Raw genomic sequence first — 16931 nt, 5'->3', positions numbered from 1 at the left:
TTCGGCATACACAGTAGAGCCAATAAGAAAGCTATCTGTTGTTCCTAGATTCTATACATATTTTTTTTTGTGAATTAAAAAGTAGTTAAACGTATCCCTGTATTGGCGTATTGGCGCTTTTCCACAAATGTCGAATTTATGTATCCGTATCGGTGCAGCTTAGCTCAGCACCCTGCTTTGCTTTATATGCAACTTGTACTATCGACATTTCATCGAAAAATAAAAATAAAAATTTGGGAGCCTCGATGTCGAAGAGCAATCCTGGTTATCTTGGCGTCTCCGAGCCAATCTCGTTAAGGCCTTGTTCGTTTAATCCTCCTTCCAAGGGGATTGGAGTGGATTGGAGAGGAATTTGGCTTGTAGGGGATCTAATCCCCCTCAATCCCTGCCAATCCCCCTCACAAACCACCTCAACCGAACAAGGCCTAAGCGGGCCGACCGAGAAGGATGTCATTCAGACAGCTGAGGTCGAAAAGGTGCGAGCCTGTGTGGCAGGGGTGTCAGATGGACCAAGAATTTGCAATTTTTTTGCTGCTCTCTTATGTAATATGTTTTGCTGATATATTGTTATATTGGTGTTAACCAGTTTCTTGCTGACGCGGGCTTGTACGAGAGTCAAGAGGAGGCTCTCTCGAGAAGAGGTCGTAGGCAAACTTGACCAGGTTTGAGCCTACTTTGCCGATGTGCTTATATTTTGGGTAGGCCGGCTTCAAGATGACTTGCTGTTTGTCCTGGCAGACTGTGAAAACATGGATTAAGAAGGCCACCAGAGTGAGCGGTTATCGCGAGCAGTTTGTGCAAGAAGCAAATGCTAAGAACTTCACATTTGGTTCATACCGCTTTGGGGTAGTCTGTTACGCCGTTTCTTGAGTAGTTCTTATTTCTAAAGAAAGACTCGTTAGTTGTTACAGTGTTTTTATGCTTTTTGCCTATTTTGTATTCCCTCGGTCCGGAATTGATTGTCGCTCAAATGGATGCATCTAGCACTGAAATATGTCTAGATACATCTATTTCAATGACAACTAATTCCGGACGGAGGTAGTATGTTTTTTCTATCAACGATGCAAGTGAATTAGTCACTATGCATATATCCATGTAGAGTCTGGTGGTTTTAGTTATGTTTAATGATAAAGATATATAGTTTTGCCGCTTTTCGAGGTTTTGTATCTGTCACTTTTTTTTGACATCACTCTATCTTTGTCACCTAAATTAACTGTTGTGGTCCTATCTATTCTGTTATTTATTGCCCAAGTGCACGGTCCTGGCGCAGATATTGATACGCTATGTGTGGGTCCAAGACATGCAACTCGAAATGTAAGAGGATCTGTTACTAATAAAAGTAAAAAATCCTAAGGTATCACTGTCCTACGGTGTCCAATGGTCATTTCATTTTCCGTAGGACTACTTCTTCCAGTAGCTTCACGATATGCTAGCTGAGATGCCAGAAGTTTCCGAATTACACCCAGTACCAGATGCTCATGTGCCTGTTCTGGTGTTCAAACTTTGTGGGGTGTCTATTGACCTTTTATATGCAAACCTCGCACATGTGGTGATTCCTGACGTAAGTTTTATTTTACAACTTTGTTATTTAAATAATATATCGCTACTGTATGTTATCTTTATCTTGCACTCATTGTAGTAAATGAGTATAGAATGGAAGCATCTGCATCTCAAAAAATGGAAGACTGGAAATGGAGTTTAGCATTTTATTCCCTAGTTTTGTTTGGCTTGCGTATCATTTCATAACATGTTCTTGTGATGTTCGATAGCAATTCCTAATCATGTTAGATGATTCCATTTCAGGATCTTGATCTTTCTCAGGACTCCATACTGCACAATGTTGATGAACAGGCTGTCAGTAGTTTAAATGGATGTCGAGTTACGGATCAAATCTTACGATTGGTCCCAAACATTCCGGTATGTGTCACCTGTTTCTCATGTAAACATGTTATTATTATTCTATGGACTAAAACCCTTATTTTTCTTCTCAAATCCAGAGTTTCCGCACAATCTTAAGGTTCATGAGATACTGGGGGAAGCGCCGTGGGGTGTACTCAAACGTATGGTTCTTCTTGCTGCAAGAGTATGCTTTAAAGTATGAACGTACGTGCATTATTAGGGAGAGTTATTTACCGAAAACCATCACACTTGGGGTTAGGATAACCACTTAGTACCACATTGAAGGCAGGGCACAAAAAACCACCGTTTTTGTGCCTAACTAATAACACGGAGCATTGATAGTCGAATAACCTCACGAAAACAGCCAAACTGACTGGTTGGGCCCACATGTAAGGCTGACGTGGCATGCCTATGTGGAAGTTCTGCTTAGATGGACCTAGGTCCCACCTGTCATCCACCCACTGCCTTCTTCCTCATCTCTTCGACAGGTCACGCACACAGGAGCGGGGCAGGGAAGTTGCAGACGAGCTCGCCGGCGGCGGCCAGGAGCGGTGCAGGCCACCATGCTCCCGTAAGAGAAAAAGGAGGCCACCACGCTCCGGTGGTGGAGAGGTGCTCCTCCGCGTCGCACGCCCTACTCGGCCGGAAGAGAAAAAAGGGAGGGCAGGTGCGTGGCTACGGCGGCCGGGTTGCTGAACAGCGGCGGCGGTCGGAGTTGGCGGCGTGGAGCTCCGCGATGGCGGCAGAATACGGCGGTGGCGCTCCTGAGTGGGAGCAAGGAGGCGGGGTCGCGCGACAGGGGAGTGCACGATGCGGGCGCGGAGTCGCACGGCCTGCTGCCAGCGCTGCTCCCGCTCTATGCGTCCCTGCCTCCTTCCTTCGTTCCTTGCCGCGCAGCCATTGACGGCTAAATAAGAAATTTCGGCGCCTCCATCTTGCTGTCCATGCCGAGCGGGGCCGTACGCTGAGCTCGGGCGAGATCCCGCCTCGACCATGTCCGCGTCCACCGGAGGAAGAGCGGCCACTTCTACGACGTGGCCCGTGGACGCGAGCTGGTCTCCCGGAGGAGCTCGCCGGCAGCAGCAAGGAGTGGTGTTGGCCAGGCATTACCGCTGCAATGTCCTCTGTGGCGGCGCTGCCGGCGATGTCCGTGTCCAGTGCTCGCCCACAACCTGTTCGGTCAAATGCCCATAGACGAAAAGAGAGAGAAATAAAAAAGAATAGGTGAAAAAAATAAACACTTTAGTCATTGACAGGTGGGACCTAGGTCCAACTCAGCAAAATTTCCACATAGGCATTCCATGTAGCCTTACAGGTGGGCCCAACCAGTCAGTTTGACTGTTTTCGCGAGGTTATCTGACTATCAGTGCTCCGCGTTATGCATTAGGCACATTTCCGGTGGTTTTTTGTGCCCTGCTTTCAATGTGGTACTAAGTGGTTACCCTAGCCCCAAGTGTAGTGGTTTTGGGTAAATAACTCTATTAGGAAAGAAGAGGAAACTTTATACGAGGAGGCCAACAGAACAAGAGAATACATTATGTTCCATTTGGTTTCAAGCAAGAGCTGACACCAAATGTAACAATATGCTGTCTGATTTTCTGCATTTATCTGCCTATAGTGGATCTACCAAACTAGTTTTTATTGTTTTGGGGTCAACTGTTAAAGTAGTACTGTGGTAGTATGGGGCACAAATACAAGTAAAGAAAACAATATTACAAAAAAGCATTTTCTTAAGCTGTTCAATGATGTTTCTAAAATACCGCCGCACATAAAATATGGTTGGGTAAATAAAAACAACTTGCAGCACGGGGAGCCCCCTAGCACCCTGCTAGCCATGTCCAGTGCATGATTGCATGTTCACATTATGTACATTTGCATATCATTATATCAGTATTATGATAAGCATGTGGAATTGATACTCAGATATTCCTTGCATTTCCAGGTTATAGGATTTTTGGGTGGCATAAATTGGGCTATTCTTGTTGCTCGTATATGTCAATTGTACCCAAATGCATCGCCCAGCATGTTGATATCTCGGTTTTTCAGAGTCTACAGCCAGTGGAAGTGGCCCAACCCTGTTACACTTTGCCATATTGAGGAGGGTCCTCTTGGCCTCCCTGTGTGGGATCCAAGAAGAAACTTTAGAGACAGGGGCCATCAGATGCCTATAATTACACCTGCCTATCCTTGTATGAATTCTAGTTATAACGTATCTACTAATACTAGGTATCTGATGGTCCAAGAATTCACACGAGGATACGAGATCTGCCAGGTATTTATTATTTCAGAATAATTTGTTTATAATTATTCAATGGCGAGATGTTACTGATGTCTACTGTCTAGTATTATATATTGATCTTAAATGTGTGAACTGTATCCTCAGAAAACATTGATCTGAATGTAGAATTTGTAACTAGTTGGGTTGTAATGCTAACCGAAGCACCCCATTTTTGTAACTCAATCTGCAACTGTCTAAATAGTAATTATGAATGTAGGATCTGTATTTGTTATACAGAGATTTATAGTTATGCAAATTCATTTCATTGTAGAGTTATCGAACTTTAATTAATGTATGCAATGCATGTGTTTTGGCTGTCAACTTATACTATATTTGAACAGATTCTTGAGATTATGTGGCTACTCTGTAGCATTTTTTTTTTTGCATTTATCTTTAGCACTTCTATTTTAAGTTCACAGGTATGGAACCTATTTATGTCTTGCATCAAACTTGATTTGCCCTCGATTATTAACTGTAGGCAATAGATGAAAATAGAGCAACCTGGGATGATTTATTCGAGCCATATCCATTTTTTGAATTATATAGAAATTATTTAGAGGTCGGTATCACAGCGAGAAATGAAGATGACCTCAGGAATTGGAAAGGTTGGGTAGAGTCTCGCCTTCGAACACTTGTATTGAAGGTGAGTAACTGAAAAAAGCTTCCATTTTTCTTAAGTAACATGTGTGCTGCGCTGTCTTTTAATATGTGATTTTGGCTGCTGATGTAGTTTGAGCGATATACGCATGAGATGCTCCTTGCACATCCTCATCCCCGAGATTTCTCAGATGGATCCAGGTCGTTGCATAGCTTTTACTTCATGGGTCTTTGGAGAAAAGAAACTGCCCAACCTCAAGAACCTGAGCAATTTGACATCAGATGAATCGTAAATGAGTTTAAGGTCGCAGTTCTTGCTTATGTACATCGGAGAGAAGGAATGGATATTGTGTTTGAAATATGAGCAATTTACCAAATGATTTTATTAACAGAAATACTAGATAAAGTATGACTAATATAGTAGAGATAAAACAAGTCATGCGTTCTGACAGAGAGAATGTAAATAGCTTCTGCATATATGAACCGTAGCCTATCATATCTATAGCAGACAGTAGAACTAGTTGCATATATGAGGTAGAACCTAACATATTTAGGGCAAGTACTAGTACGAGAAACTGTGGTAGGATATCTAACAGAAAGAAGAACACATACGGGACAGCAGCAGCAGTAGCACTGGACTTGGGGTCGGTGTCCTCGCCAGCCATGTCGTCGAGGAGGTTGTCGACGTCAGGGAAGAAGTCGTCGTTGGGGAAGTAGTCGTCGGAGTCCGGGGCGTCCGTGACGAAGGAGTCAGTCAGTAGTCGCACAGAGCGCTCCCCAAAAACCTTATCACCCTTCTCCCGTACAAGACTCAAAGAGGTGCGGTTTCGAAGGCCTACTGTCCCGACCTGCGATGCACGCCGCAAGCCGGGATGAGGAAGAGAATAGCAGCTCAGAGATTAGAACCGGTGGCGAGAGGAAGGAGAAGTTCTGGTGCGTCTCTCTGAGAGGAGCGACCTCCCTTTTATAGGCGCAAGAGAAAGAGGCGAGAGGCTGCGCTGGGAGCTGAAGGGAACGCGGGAGATGAAACGAACAGGCAGCAGCCGAAGGGTGCAGCGTTCGTATTCAATATCCACTACAGCAAAAACTTTCCAGCTCCCGAATGACCTTTCGTATACCCGTAGTGCGTGGCAAAAATTTAGACATCGGCTCATTCCCGCAACCCGCGTCGCGTCGTGGCATGGCGTGGCGTGGCGTGGCGTGGCGTGGCGTGGCAAGGCGGACGGCGGAGGAGGAGCGCGCGTGGATGTTCCTCTTGTTCTCATGCTCATATAAGTGGGGAAAGAATCTCCCTTATAAGGAGGTTCAACTCCCACTAAACTAGCAATGTGGGAGTAAACTTTAGTAGTATCCCTTACTTTGCACAAATGGGATAAGTGGGCCTCTAGAATTTATTAGGAATTTCTGAAATAGTTATTGGGCTGCCCCCAATATAGACAAAATTCCAGCATATTGATGTGTCCCACGTAAAAAGAAAAGATATCCCTTTGTTCGTTTTTCCTGGTGGAGTATGCCCTCCTCGTTCTTCCAGGACAACAGCTAGGAACAGTCGCGTTGTTTCTAGGAATGTTGTTACAGCTAATGTTCAAGTTGGAAATCCATTGTGTGTTATTTCTAGGAATGATGTTACAGCTGATGGTCAAGTTGGAAATCCGTTAGCCGCTGAAAGTTGGAGTGATCCTCAATCTGCTGTAGATCGTTCTGGTGGCTATCAAAGCACTTCTTTATTGGCCTCTAGTGTATCAAGTAAAGAAACCCAAAATATTTTGAATAGACATTCAAATCTTCACACAGAATATGTTGAGCATGAACATCCAGGGCGCTTTCTTGGAAGTACATCCGCTCCTGGGAACATTGCCGTGTCTGATGTAGTTACACAACCAATCAGTATGCCATCTACTTCAATTAATGTTGGTCCAACAAATGGGTTGGGCATTTGTTTCAATAGTTCACATAAGGAATCAGAGGGTGTCGTGGAAATGTCACGGCAGATGTCCTAATGGAAGGACTTAGTTGTGGAGCCATTGCGACGAGGTTAGCTTAAAGGGGTTAAACGGGACAAAGGACACAGAGAGTTTATATTGGTTCGGCCCCTTGCGGTGAAGGTAAAGGCCTACTCCAATTGAGGTGGTATTGCTAGGATTTCGATTACCAAGGAGCAAACACGCTTTGGCTGGCCCTCGATTTGATGTTTCTTGCCCTAAGCCGATGCCGGGTCATCCACTTATATACACGGGTTGACGCCCTGCGGCCTACAGAGTCCCGACCGGCTCATACAATGTGTCTGGCTCGGTGACGTATCTTATATGCCTCATATTACAAGTCTACTCATACATGGCGGTTTACGCTTATGGGCTTTAAGCCATCTCCGGGCTTGGGCCTCTTACCGGCCTATTTATGAACTGCCATCTAGTATACTCTTGGGCTTCATGGATGAACCGCCATTGTGGTTGACCCAGCCCCTCCTGGGCGGGTCATACCTGATAGTCATATCCCCAACATTAGGCCCCAGGTTGATTTGAACTTGTTCATGTCAATTTTCAACACTTAGAAAAATCCTTCTTCCTCTGCTGTGAAACATTGTAACCCGCCATGATGTCATCTCCAGAAATTTCAGAAAACCCGCCACAACATCATCTTTAACAGATCTTTTCTCTTTAATGACCTTCCGAAAATCGAGGCGTTCAATTAGTTGGATAATCATCATTTGGCCTCCTCGTTTTTCACGCCTGCCGGTTACTCTTTTCCTTATAAATAGGGTTAAACCACCCCTTTTCTCATTCTCCTCTCCTTCCTGTCTTCTTCTTCCTCGCGACGCACCACCCTGCACGAGCTCCGCCATCGTCGACCTTCGTCCTCTTCGTCAACTCCGGCCGCTGCATCACCCTGAACGGTCCAGAAACGCCGCGGCGCTCCTCCACTATCAGCTAGCATCAGTAAGTCTTCCCTTTTCCTTTTCATGGATCTGTTCTTTAGGGTTTCGGTGTTCGTCGGTGTTCATCGTTGCTCCTCCTTCTCCTTGCTAGATCGTGTAGTTTTGATCTGAAAATAATGTAGGTCCTATGCGACAGAAGTTCTAGCACCCGCTTTTGATATTAAAACGTATCCTCATCATGACAGATCTCCTCTGGAGCACCTCCACTTTTTCGCTGCCGCCTCTGCAGGTTTAGATTTTATCTCCTTTTTTGAACAGCTATAGATCCAAATTTATAACTTTAGCCTGCGGAACCTGTTTGTCCCAACACTTAGCAAATTTTGCTCTTGTTAGATCTTGAATATCTTAGTCATGGCGGCTTACTTTACCGGCTTATCATTACTTTATATATCATTAGCCCTCGCTTAAGCCGCCATTCTGAATGTACACTGCAACTGTTAACTTGTGATTTCACCAGCTGACTTGAACCGGCAAATTATTCCCTTATTTAGGTTGTCCTTCTTTCACAATGCCACCAAAGACAGTTACCACATGTAACTGGGTTCCTTCCATCATTACTGAAGGTACCTTGAAAGATTTTGTCAAGGTTGGATATCTACCAGAGAAGAGTGTCATGCATTACCGCGCTCCTGACCCGGGCGAAAAGAGACCTCTGCCAAAAGACGGTAAAGTCATTGTTTTCACTGATCGTATGAACCGGGGCTTCTCACCGCCCGGCTCTAAGTACTTTCGAGATGTTCTGCACTTCTTCAAACATTGGACCCAACTCCGTGTCAAACATCTGTAACTTTCAAGTTTTATGTGAAGTATACCTTCAAGAAGAGCCTAGTGTCGAGCTTTTCAGAGAATACTTCTATCCGAACCGGCAAAATGAGTTCACAAACGGGCCCAGCTTGGAACTTGATGGAATTTCAATTCAACGCGGAAGAGACGCCATCTTTCCTCAAGCAGCTCTACCGAGTCACCCAAGGACTGGAATCAAACATGGTCCTATCTCGTCGTCTGATGTGAATCCATTGCTGGGTTATCGTGCTGAACGTCTTAACCGAAATTATCAACTCCCTGAGAAACTTACCGCCACTGAACATAAGAAACTCGCCCCTACTATCAGAAAAGTCCAAGCCCTGCTAACCGGAGTTGATTTGATCCGATGTTGGGTCGCATGGCGGATCATACCCTTAAGCCGCCGGTCTGGCTTGATCTGTACTTATACCGGAGGAACAGATGATCCATTACGCCATAGCTCTCTGCGTCTGACTGAAGATGACATTGTTGAAATGGCAACAACCCTTGTAAATAGTAAATTCAAAGACTGCAAGAAAGTGGGTCTGAACCCTTTCTGCAAGCTTAACCCGCCGCCAGATGTAAGTCTCTTGATTTCACTTACTTTATCGCTTCGTCCAAATATTATGTGAGATCAAGTATGTTACTCTTCCACGGGCTAAGTCTGACTTTTGGAAGGCAAAATATGATCATGAAGCCGCCAAAAAGGCTAGGGCTGCCGCAAAAGCCGCCAGAAAGACCAGCAAGAAACCTAAGAAGTCAAGCGCCTCTGACATGTTTAAGCTGGATGACACTTCTGAGTCAGCGATAGCCCTTGACTCTCTTGGCTTGTTTTTCAACCATCTTATTGACACTGACTATTACCAGGATGACACGGAAGCCAGCCAAGCAGTTGAAGAAGAGGTAACTATTATTTCCAATGAGTCAGACCCTTTGCCAAGACAGAAACTTCGGCGAGTAACCCGGAAAGTAAGGTTTTCGCACCCCTTGGCTTATTTAGATCCTCATTTTCTTTTGAAATGACAGCAACACGAGAATCACCGCCAGACTTGGACCAATGGAGGTGAAGAATTATCCTTCGGTTTACCAAATACTCCTCGAAAACGCCAGAATGAGGTTCTTTTTAACCTTAACTCTCTTATTTACTGGCGGGTCTCTTTCGCTAGTCACTCAATTCCTTTGATTCAATCTTGTAGGAAATTTCTCGTTCTTCCTCTAGCGATTCATCTCAGACCCAGCTGCCGGCTTTCAAGACTGCCCCTGGGTAAGAACAATTACCTTTTCTCCTATACTTTGATATCCTCGTCGTTATGCTGACTTGTGCAAATTCTTTTAGTGGTCAAGCAAAGCCCAACAAGAAGGCAAAGGTGTCAAAACCGGCCGAAGACCCTAAAGTACCTGAACCGGACCAGCAAGCTTCTGCACCAGACGCCTCTGAACAACAACCAGATGATCCTGCTTCCAACACTCAATCTGAAATACCTGAGTTGTCTGTTGATCAAACCAACATTGACCCTTCCACTACTGAACCGCCCAACTCACTTAACTCGCCAAAAACTTATGTTGATGACATTCTGATCACTGGCACTGGTTTTACTGAACCGGGGAACCCAACTGTGTTAGCCAAACATTCTGCCAAGCAAGAAGTCATGAAGAGACGGAAAGTCAGATTTGATGTCTCCCACTATGCTCAATTGAGCAGTAGTGAAGTATTGTCTGGTTATCTCAATCAAGTACACTCCAGTCGTGACTTAGAAATTGAGATGGTGAAACAGATGCCCTAGGAGTATGAGGTATGTCATCCGGCTTACATAGGTTATGTATATCCTGCTAGCCGCCAAGTCTTCTGATTATGATAAGAATGAATAATCTGTAGACTTAGAAGAATCATAAGCTTATGTCCTAGACTCCCTCCAAGTCCGGTTTAAAACTAAATCGGATGCTGAAAATAACATAATTTTGCATTCATAGTCCCCAAGGGTCGGTTTAATCAGTATGAATGAGTCGGTCCTATTGACCACTTTGCACACCCAGCTCATCTTTAGGAAGATACAAGCAATATGCATTAGCCCCCAAGTGCCAAGTAGTCTTGCTTTGCAAAGTGCTTGGGAATTTTAGTTATAAAGGTCGTTTCCGTTGAAAAATTGCTTTGATAGACATTAGCCCCCAAGTGCCAAGTGTTGTTGCTTGCAAAGTGCTTGGGACTTATATTGTTGTAATCCGCCATGAAGTATGTTTGATAAATACGTGTTGTATGTAGGCTGCTACCGCTGAATTGGAATCTCAACTGAACGATGCCAAGACCCGGCTGGCGGCTCAAGAAACTGAGACCCGGAAAGCTGAATCAAAATTCTAGTTTAGTGTGTTTGAGTCCGAAAAATTGAAGACCAGTTTTACTGCGGATAAAAAGGCTTGGTCTAAAGAAAAGACTGCCTTGATACAGCATGCTGAAAAGGCAGAGGCGGCTCTTCAGGAGGCTACCACTGAACTCACCAGTTTAAAACACCGTGTGTCTCAGATGGTTTCTGCTTTCTTCGGTGAGTTGCCTTGTTATTCATCCAAAGTAAGTACTTGTCGCCATAACGTAAGCCGTCATTCTAATCAATCTATGACTTACTCAGGTCCTAGGAGCAGCAACCTTAGTCAAGACACTCTTGTGAAGCTCAAGGCGGTTTATACTCTCGTCGAGCAATTGTATACTGGAGCTCAACGTACATTGGCTACCATCTCTCCGGCTAATCAAGGATCCAATCTATTAAGCGATGTGCTGAAGAAATTATCAATCTTGCCCACCAGGATTCAAGAGATAAAACGGTCGTGTGCGAGAGTTAGTGCTGTGACGGCCTTGAGCCGTTCTAAAGCTTGGGTACTGAAGTTAGACCCGGCGGATGTAGCTAGTGGATATCCATGTCTGAAGGAGGACGGTACTTCTTTTGATCAACGGGATTTCGCGGCTTGTGTTAAAGCCATCCGTCCTCATGCCATAGTCGTTGCCGAAGAAACCAACCTCTCTAAATATCAGCCGGCTTACGACGCAGAGAATCAAAAGATGCATACTCCTGGGTACAAAGTGATGGATTTAATTCCGCCGATTCGTAAGCACACTTTTGTTCCTAAAATTGACCCATCCAATCTGATTGACGATGAAGTTGAATTCTTCGCCTTGCGTGTCTTTGACTGGTCCAAACCAAACTTCTAGACAGCGGAGGAGGAAGAAGAACCGACAAGGGATGAATCGGAGGCCTCCCATCAGCAAGGTCAAGAGAATTGAACCGTTGGGCGATGTATAAACTTTAATTTTTGGAAAAACACTTGATCTCATTTTGGTTCATGGAGCCATGTAACCGGGTCGTTTAAAACTTGTCTGTGTTGTGCCATCGTGCATGTTTCTGTTGTCTGTAATACTGCTGGTCCACCGGCTTAAAAAATTATTCTGTGTATGATAGCCTTTGATTTATGCAGATTTGAATTATTATTATCCTGCACGTAAAGAAAACACAAGGGCCCTGGCGGCTCACTGTCGGGCGGGTCATGGTACCCAATTAAAGCCGCTGGGGACAAATAGTCCATAACCAGAGCCGGTCTGACAACTGGTAAGTAAAACAACATACCTGTAGTATATACTTAAACTGCCGATTTATCAGCTTCATGCAATTGAGAGGTGTTAGAGTTATACCTTCAACCATAGGATTCATCATACTTTGGAAATTGAGAGTCTGCCCTCCTGACGGGTTGTATAAACCCTAAGTGTGCTTCCAATACGAGCCGTAAACAGGGCAGCTGGCCCTGACTTATAAAAAACCAGAAAGCAGCGAAAAACTCAAATACGAATAAGAAATCAAAAGAAAGTCAAGGCTTTTGTAGACTATCAAAGTAAAGTGTCATCTTCAATGAAACTAGCCGGAGCCACTGGATTGTTCCTGTTGCCGTGATCCTGACTCACAGTGTGCCCAATCGACATTTGAACCCTAGATAAGTCTGGTCTTGCTCAAAGACTTATGAGGAGTACGTGGGGCCAGAGTAACAATATCATGGGCCGATTTATCCAAGTTTCAAGGAAGGCGGCTTATGAAGCCTGGATCCATCTGACTCTGTAAACCGTACTCTCGCATGACAAGCCGCCGTTTGTACCTTAATCAAGCTCAGATCTTGGTCGAATACGTCGTAAAGACTGATCGTTAAGAGTTCATCGGGTCAATCAGGATGATCTGATGGAGTTGAAGCAGCTAGTGTTACAGGTAGGACGACCCGGTCAGAGTTTGTTCTCTTCGGTCGAATACGCCTATGTTTGAACAAACCTGGTCAAGAGGGTAGTAACGCTATGTTTTCTTTAGTCGAATACGCCTATGTTTGAACAGGAAGCCCCCAAGTGACATACTTACAAGCGTGGCATTGAGCCGATCAAAAGGGTGCCGACAACTATGTTCTCTTTGGTGAACACACATATGTTTGAACAGGAAGCTCCCAAGTGACCATATAAACTTTTGGCCTTGCGCCGATCAAGAGGGTACCGACAGCTATGCTCGATGAGCAGGAAGCCCCCAAGTGATCATATGAACTTTGGCATTGCGCCGATCAAGAGGGTACCGACAGCTATGCTCGATGAGCAGGAAGCCCCCGAGTGATCATCAGGGACCTATGTTTGAGCTGTGCTGTGCATCCAACTCTCTTTGGTCCTTGAAATTGTGGGCGTCAAGCCTCTTAAATGATGATAAAGACTCAGCTTTGACAAAGTGAAACGTTAGAGGCCCTGAATTGTCAGGGATGCCAGCTTTATTATACTGCTTATAATATACACATCAGATAATTATGTACATCATGAGAGCCGGAGGCTCAAGTATAGTAGGGTCGAAGATGAGAAATGTTCCACGGCCGACGGGTCTCCTCCTCCGATGTGCGTGAGTCCTTGTTGTCTCGAACGTCGATAAGGTATTATGGCCCATTATGTAAGTTCTTGCTGACCACAAAGGGTCCTTCCCAAGGTGGTGATAATTTGTGCATATCTGTCTGATCTTGAATGAGCCGGAGAACTAAATCGCCCTCTTGAAAGGTTTTGGTTTTGACCCGGCGGCTGTGATAACACCCTAGGTCTTGCTGGTAAATCACTGAACGAGCCGCCACGAGATCACGCTCCTCATCCAATAAGTCAAGTGCATCTTGACACGCCTTTTCATTGTTAGCCTCAACATAAGCCGCCACCTGGGGTGAATCGTGACGGATGTCACTAGGGAGAACCGCCTTTGCCCCATAAATCATGAAAAAGGGTGTGTAACCCGTAGATCTGTTAGGGGTCGTGTTGATGCTGGAGTTTCACCCTCGTCGGGTAGAGCCGCCAATCGTGTAGCTGCAGCAATCATGTTGTCTAGAGGGGTGGAGTAATGACATGGCAGTGTCATCACATGATGAGGCGGAGTGCTGTTCATACGTGGCTGGCCGGGCGGTTCAACTATTCGGTTCATCACCGGCGGGTTACTGGCCCCAGCTCCAGGGGTGTTGAAGAGGTCCCTTGACTCATAAACCAAGGGCAAATGACTCTGTTGCTTCTTCCTCAAGACTTCGTGTGAGGCGTTCTGATCTACCCTAAGCCGATACGAATCTGCTTGAATCCGCCGTGCTTGGGCGTCCAAAACTGCCTGTTCTTCGGCCATCCTAGCATTCTCTGCCGCTAAGTCTGCCTTAGCTTGCGCTATTCCATCACGTAATTTAGCCACTTATACCTTCTGTTGATCCTGGTTTTCTGGGGTTACCTCAACCTCCATCAGAGTCGCCAGAGCATCCAGTAGATCTGTTAAGACTTGAGCCGGCGGGCGAGCTGAACCGCCAGCCCCAGCTACCGTGACCGCAGCTGCACCAGAAGTTATAGCCGCGGCGGCTGTCGAGCCAAGAACCGGCTGTGTGCCAGCCATGAAGATCGCCACCCTGTTTGGTGGCTCACTAGGGTCCGGAATACTGTCGCCATCGGAACAGCCCCCAAGCCTTCCATCATGTAGCTGATACATTAAATTGGTCTCGCCCGTGGACTCACCATCAGAGCAGATCTCCGTCTCACCTCCAGAGACAGAGCCTTCCAACTCAGCCCATGGGTGAACCCAACGAAGACATGCCTTATGGCCGGCTGAGCCGGGGCGAGTCGTGCACGCTGAGCCATCTCGATGATGTCGGTGCAGATGTCCGGCTCAGGGCCTGGCTCGCCGATCTTGCCGATGAAGACGTGGATTCCGTCGAAGGGGACCCGGTACCCGTACTCAATTGAGACGGCCTCAGGGCCCCCAGCCTGCATCGTCGATGTAGAGCTTGCCGCGACAAATCTTGGTCATCCGGCCCACAGCGTATCCCTTGAGCCCTTCGAAGCTGTCCTTCAAGAACTCGAAACCATCGTGCGCTGATATCTACTACACAACCTTCTTCTTGTAGATGTTGTTGGGCCTCCAAGTGCAGAGGTTTGTAGGACAGTAGCAAATTTTCCTCAAGTGGATGACCTAAGGTTTATCAATCCGTGGGAGGCATAGGATGAAGATGGTCTCTCTCAAGCAACCCTGCAACCAAATAACAAAGAGTATCTTGTGTCCCCAACACACCCAATACAATGGTAAATTGTATAGGTGCTAGAAAAGAGCTTGATGTCTACTACACAACCTTCTTCTTGTAGATGTTGTTGGGCCTTCAAGTGCAGAGGTTTGTAGGACAGTAGCAAATTTCCCTCAAGTGGATAACCTAAGGTTTATCAATCCGTGGGAGGCATAGGATGAAGATGGTCTCTCTCAAGCAACCCTGCAACCAAATAACAAAGAGTCTCTTGTGTCCCCAACACACCCAATACAATGGTAAATTGTATAGGTGCACTTGTTCGGTGAAGAGATGGTGATACAAGTGCAATATGGATAGTAGATAATGGTTTTTGTAATCTGAAAATATAAAAACAGCAAGGTAACTAATGATAAAAGTGAGCGTAAACGGTATTGCAATGCGTTGAACAAGGCCTAGGGTTCATACTTTCACTAGTGCAAGTTCTCTCAACAATAATAACATAATTGGATCATATAACTATCCCTCAACATGCAACAAAGAGTCACTCCAAAGTTACTAATAGCGGAGAACAAACGAAGAGATTATGGTAGGGTACGAAACCACCTCAAAGTTATCCTTTCTGATCGATCTATTCAAGAGTCCGTAGTAAAATAACACGAAGCTATTCTTTCCGTTCAATCTATCATAGAGTTCGTACAAGAATAACACCTTAAGACACAAATCAACCAAAACCCTAATGTCACCTAGATACTCCAATGTCACCTCAAGTATCCGTGGGTATGATTATACGATATGCATCACACAATCTCAGATTCATCTATTCAAACCAACACAAAGTACTTCAAAGACTTCCCCAAAGATTCTACCGGAGAGTTGATGTCTACTACACAACCTTCTTCTTGTAGACGTTGTTGGGCCTCCAAGTGCAGAGGTTTGTAGGACAGTAGCAAATTTCCCTCAAGTGGATGACCTAAGGTTTATCAATCCATAGGAGGCGTAGGATGAAGATGGTCTCTCTCAAGCAACCCTGCAACCAAATAACAAAGAGTCTCTTGTGTCCCCAACACACCCAATACAATGGTAAATTGTATAGGTGCACTAGTTCGGCGAAGAGATGGTGATACAAGTGGTATATGGATAGTAGATAATAGTTTTTGTAATCTGAAAATATAAAAACAGCAAGGTAACTAATGATAAAAGTGAGCGTAAACGGTATTGCAATGATAGTAAACAAGGCCTAGGGTTCATACTTTCGCTAGTGTAAGTTCCCTCAACAATGATATCATAATTGGATCACATAACTATCCCTCAACATGCAACAAAGAGTCACTCCAAAGTCACTAATAGCGGAGAACGAACGAAGAGATTATGGTAGGGTACGAAACCACCTCAAAGTTATTCTTTCCAATCAATCTGTTGGGCTATTCCTATAAGTGTCACAAACAGCCCTAGAGTTCGTACTAGAATAACACCTTAAGACACAAATCAACCAAAACCCTAATGTCACCTAGATACTCCAATGTCACCTCAAGTATCCGTGGGTATGATTATATGATAGGCGTCACACAATCTCAGATTCATCTATTCAACCAACACAAAGGACCTCAAAGAGTGCCCCAAAGTTCTACCGGAGAATCACGACGAAAACGTGTGCCAACCCCTATGCATAGGTTCATGGGTGGAACCCGCAAGTTGATCACCAAAACATACATCAAGTGAATCACGTGATATCCCATTGTCACCACAGATATCCATGGCAAGACATACATCAAGTGTTCTCAAATCTTTAAAGACTCAATCCGATAATATAACTTCAAAGGGGAAACTCAATCCATTACAAGATAGTAGAGGGGGGAAGAAACATCATAGGATCCAAATATAATAGCAAAACTCGCGATACATCAAGATCGT

At 45.1% G+C, this 16931-nt stretch overlaps 1 pseudogene; it reads left to right on the top strand.

Moving 5' to 3' along the window:
- The first annotated feature begins 245 nt into the window (after positions 1–245).
- Positions 246–16931, top strand: part of LOC123106692 (nuclear poly(A) polymerase 1-like) — a 35741-nt pseudogene continuing 19055 nt past the window's right edge.

Source organism: Triticum aestivum, chromosome 5A (genome assembly GCF_018294505.1).
Source record: "Triticum aestivum cultivar Chinese Spring chromosome 5A, IWGSC CS RefSeq v2.1, whole genome shotgun sequence".
Classification (NCBI taxonomy): Eukaryota; Viridiplantae; Streptophyta; class Magnoliopsida; order Poales; family Poaceae; genus Triticum; species Triticum aestivum.
This window is presented reverse-complemented; position numbering and strand designations above follow the sequence as displayed.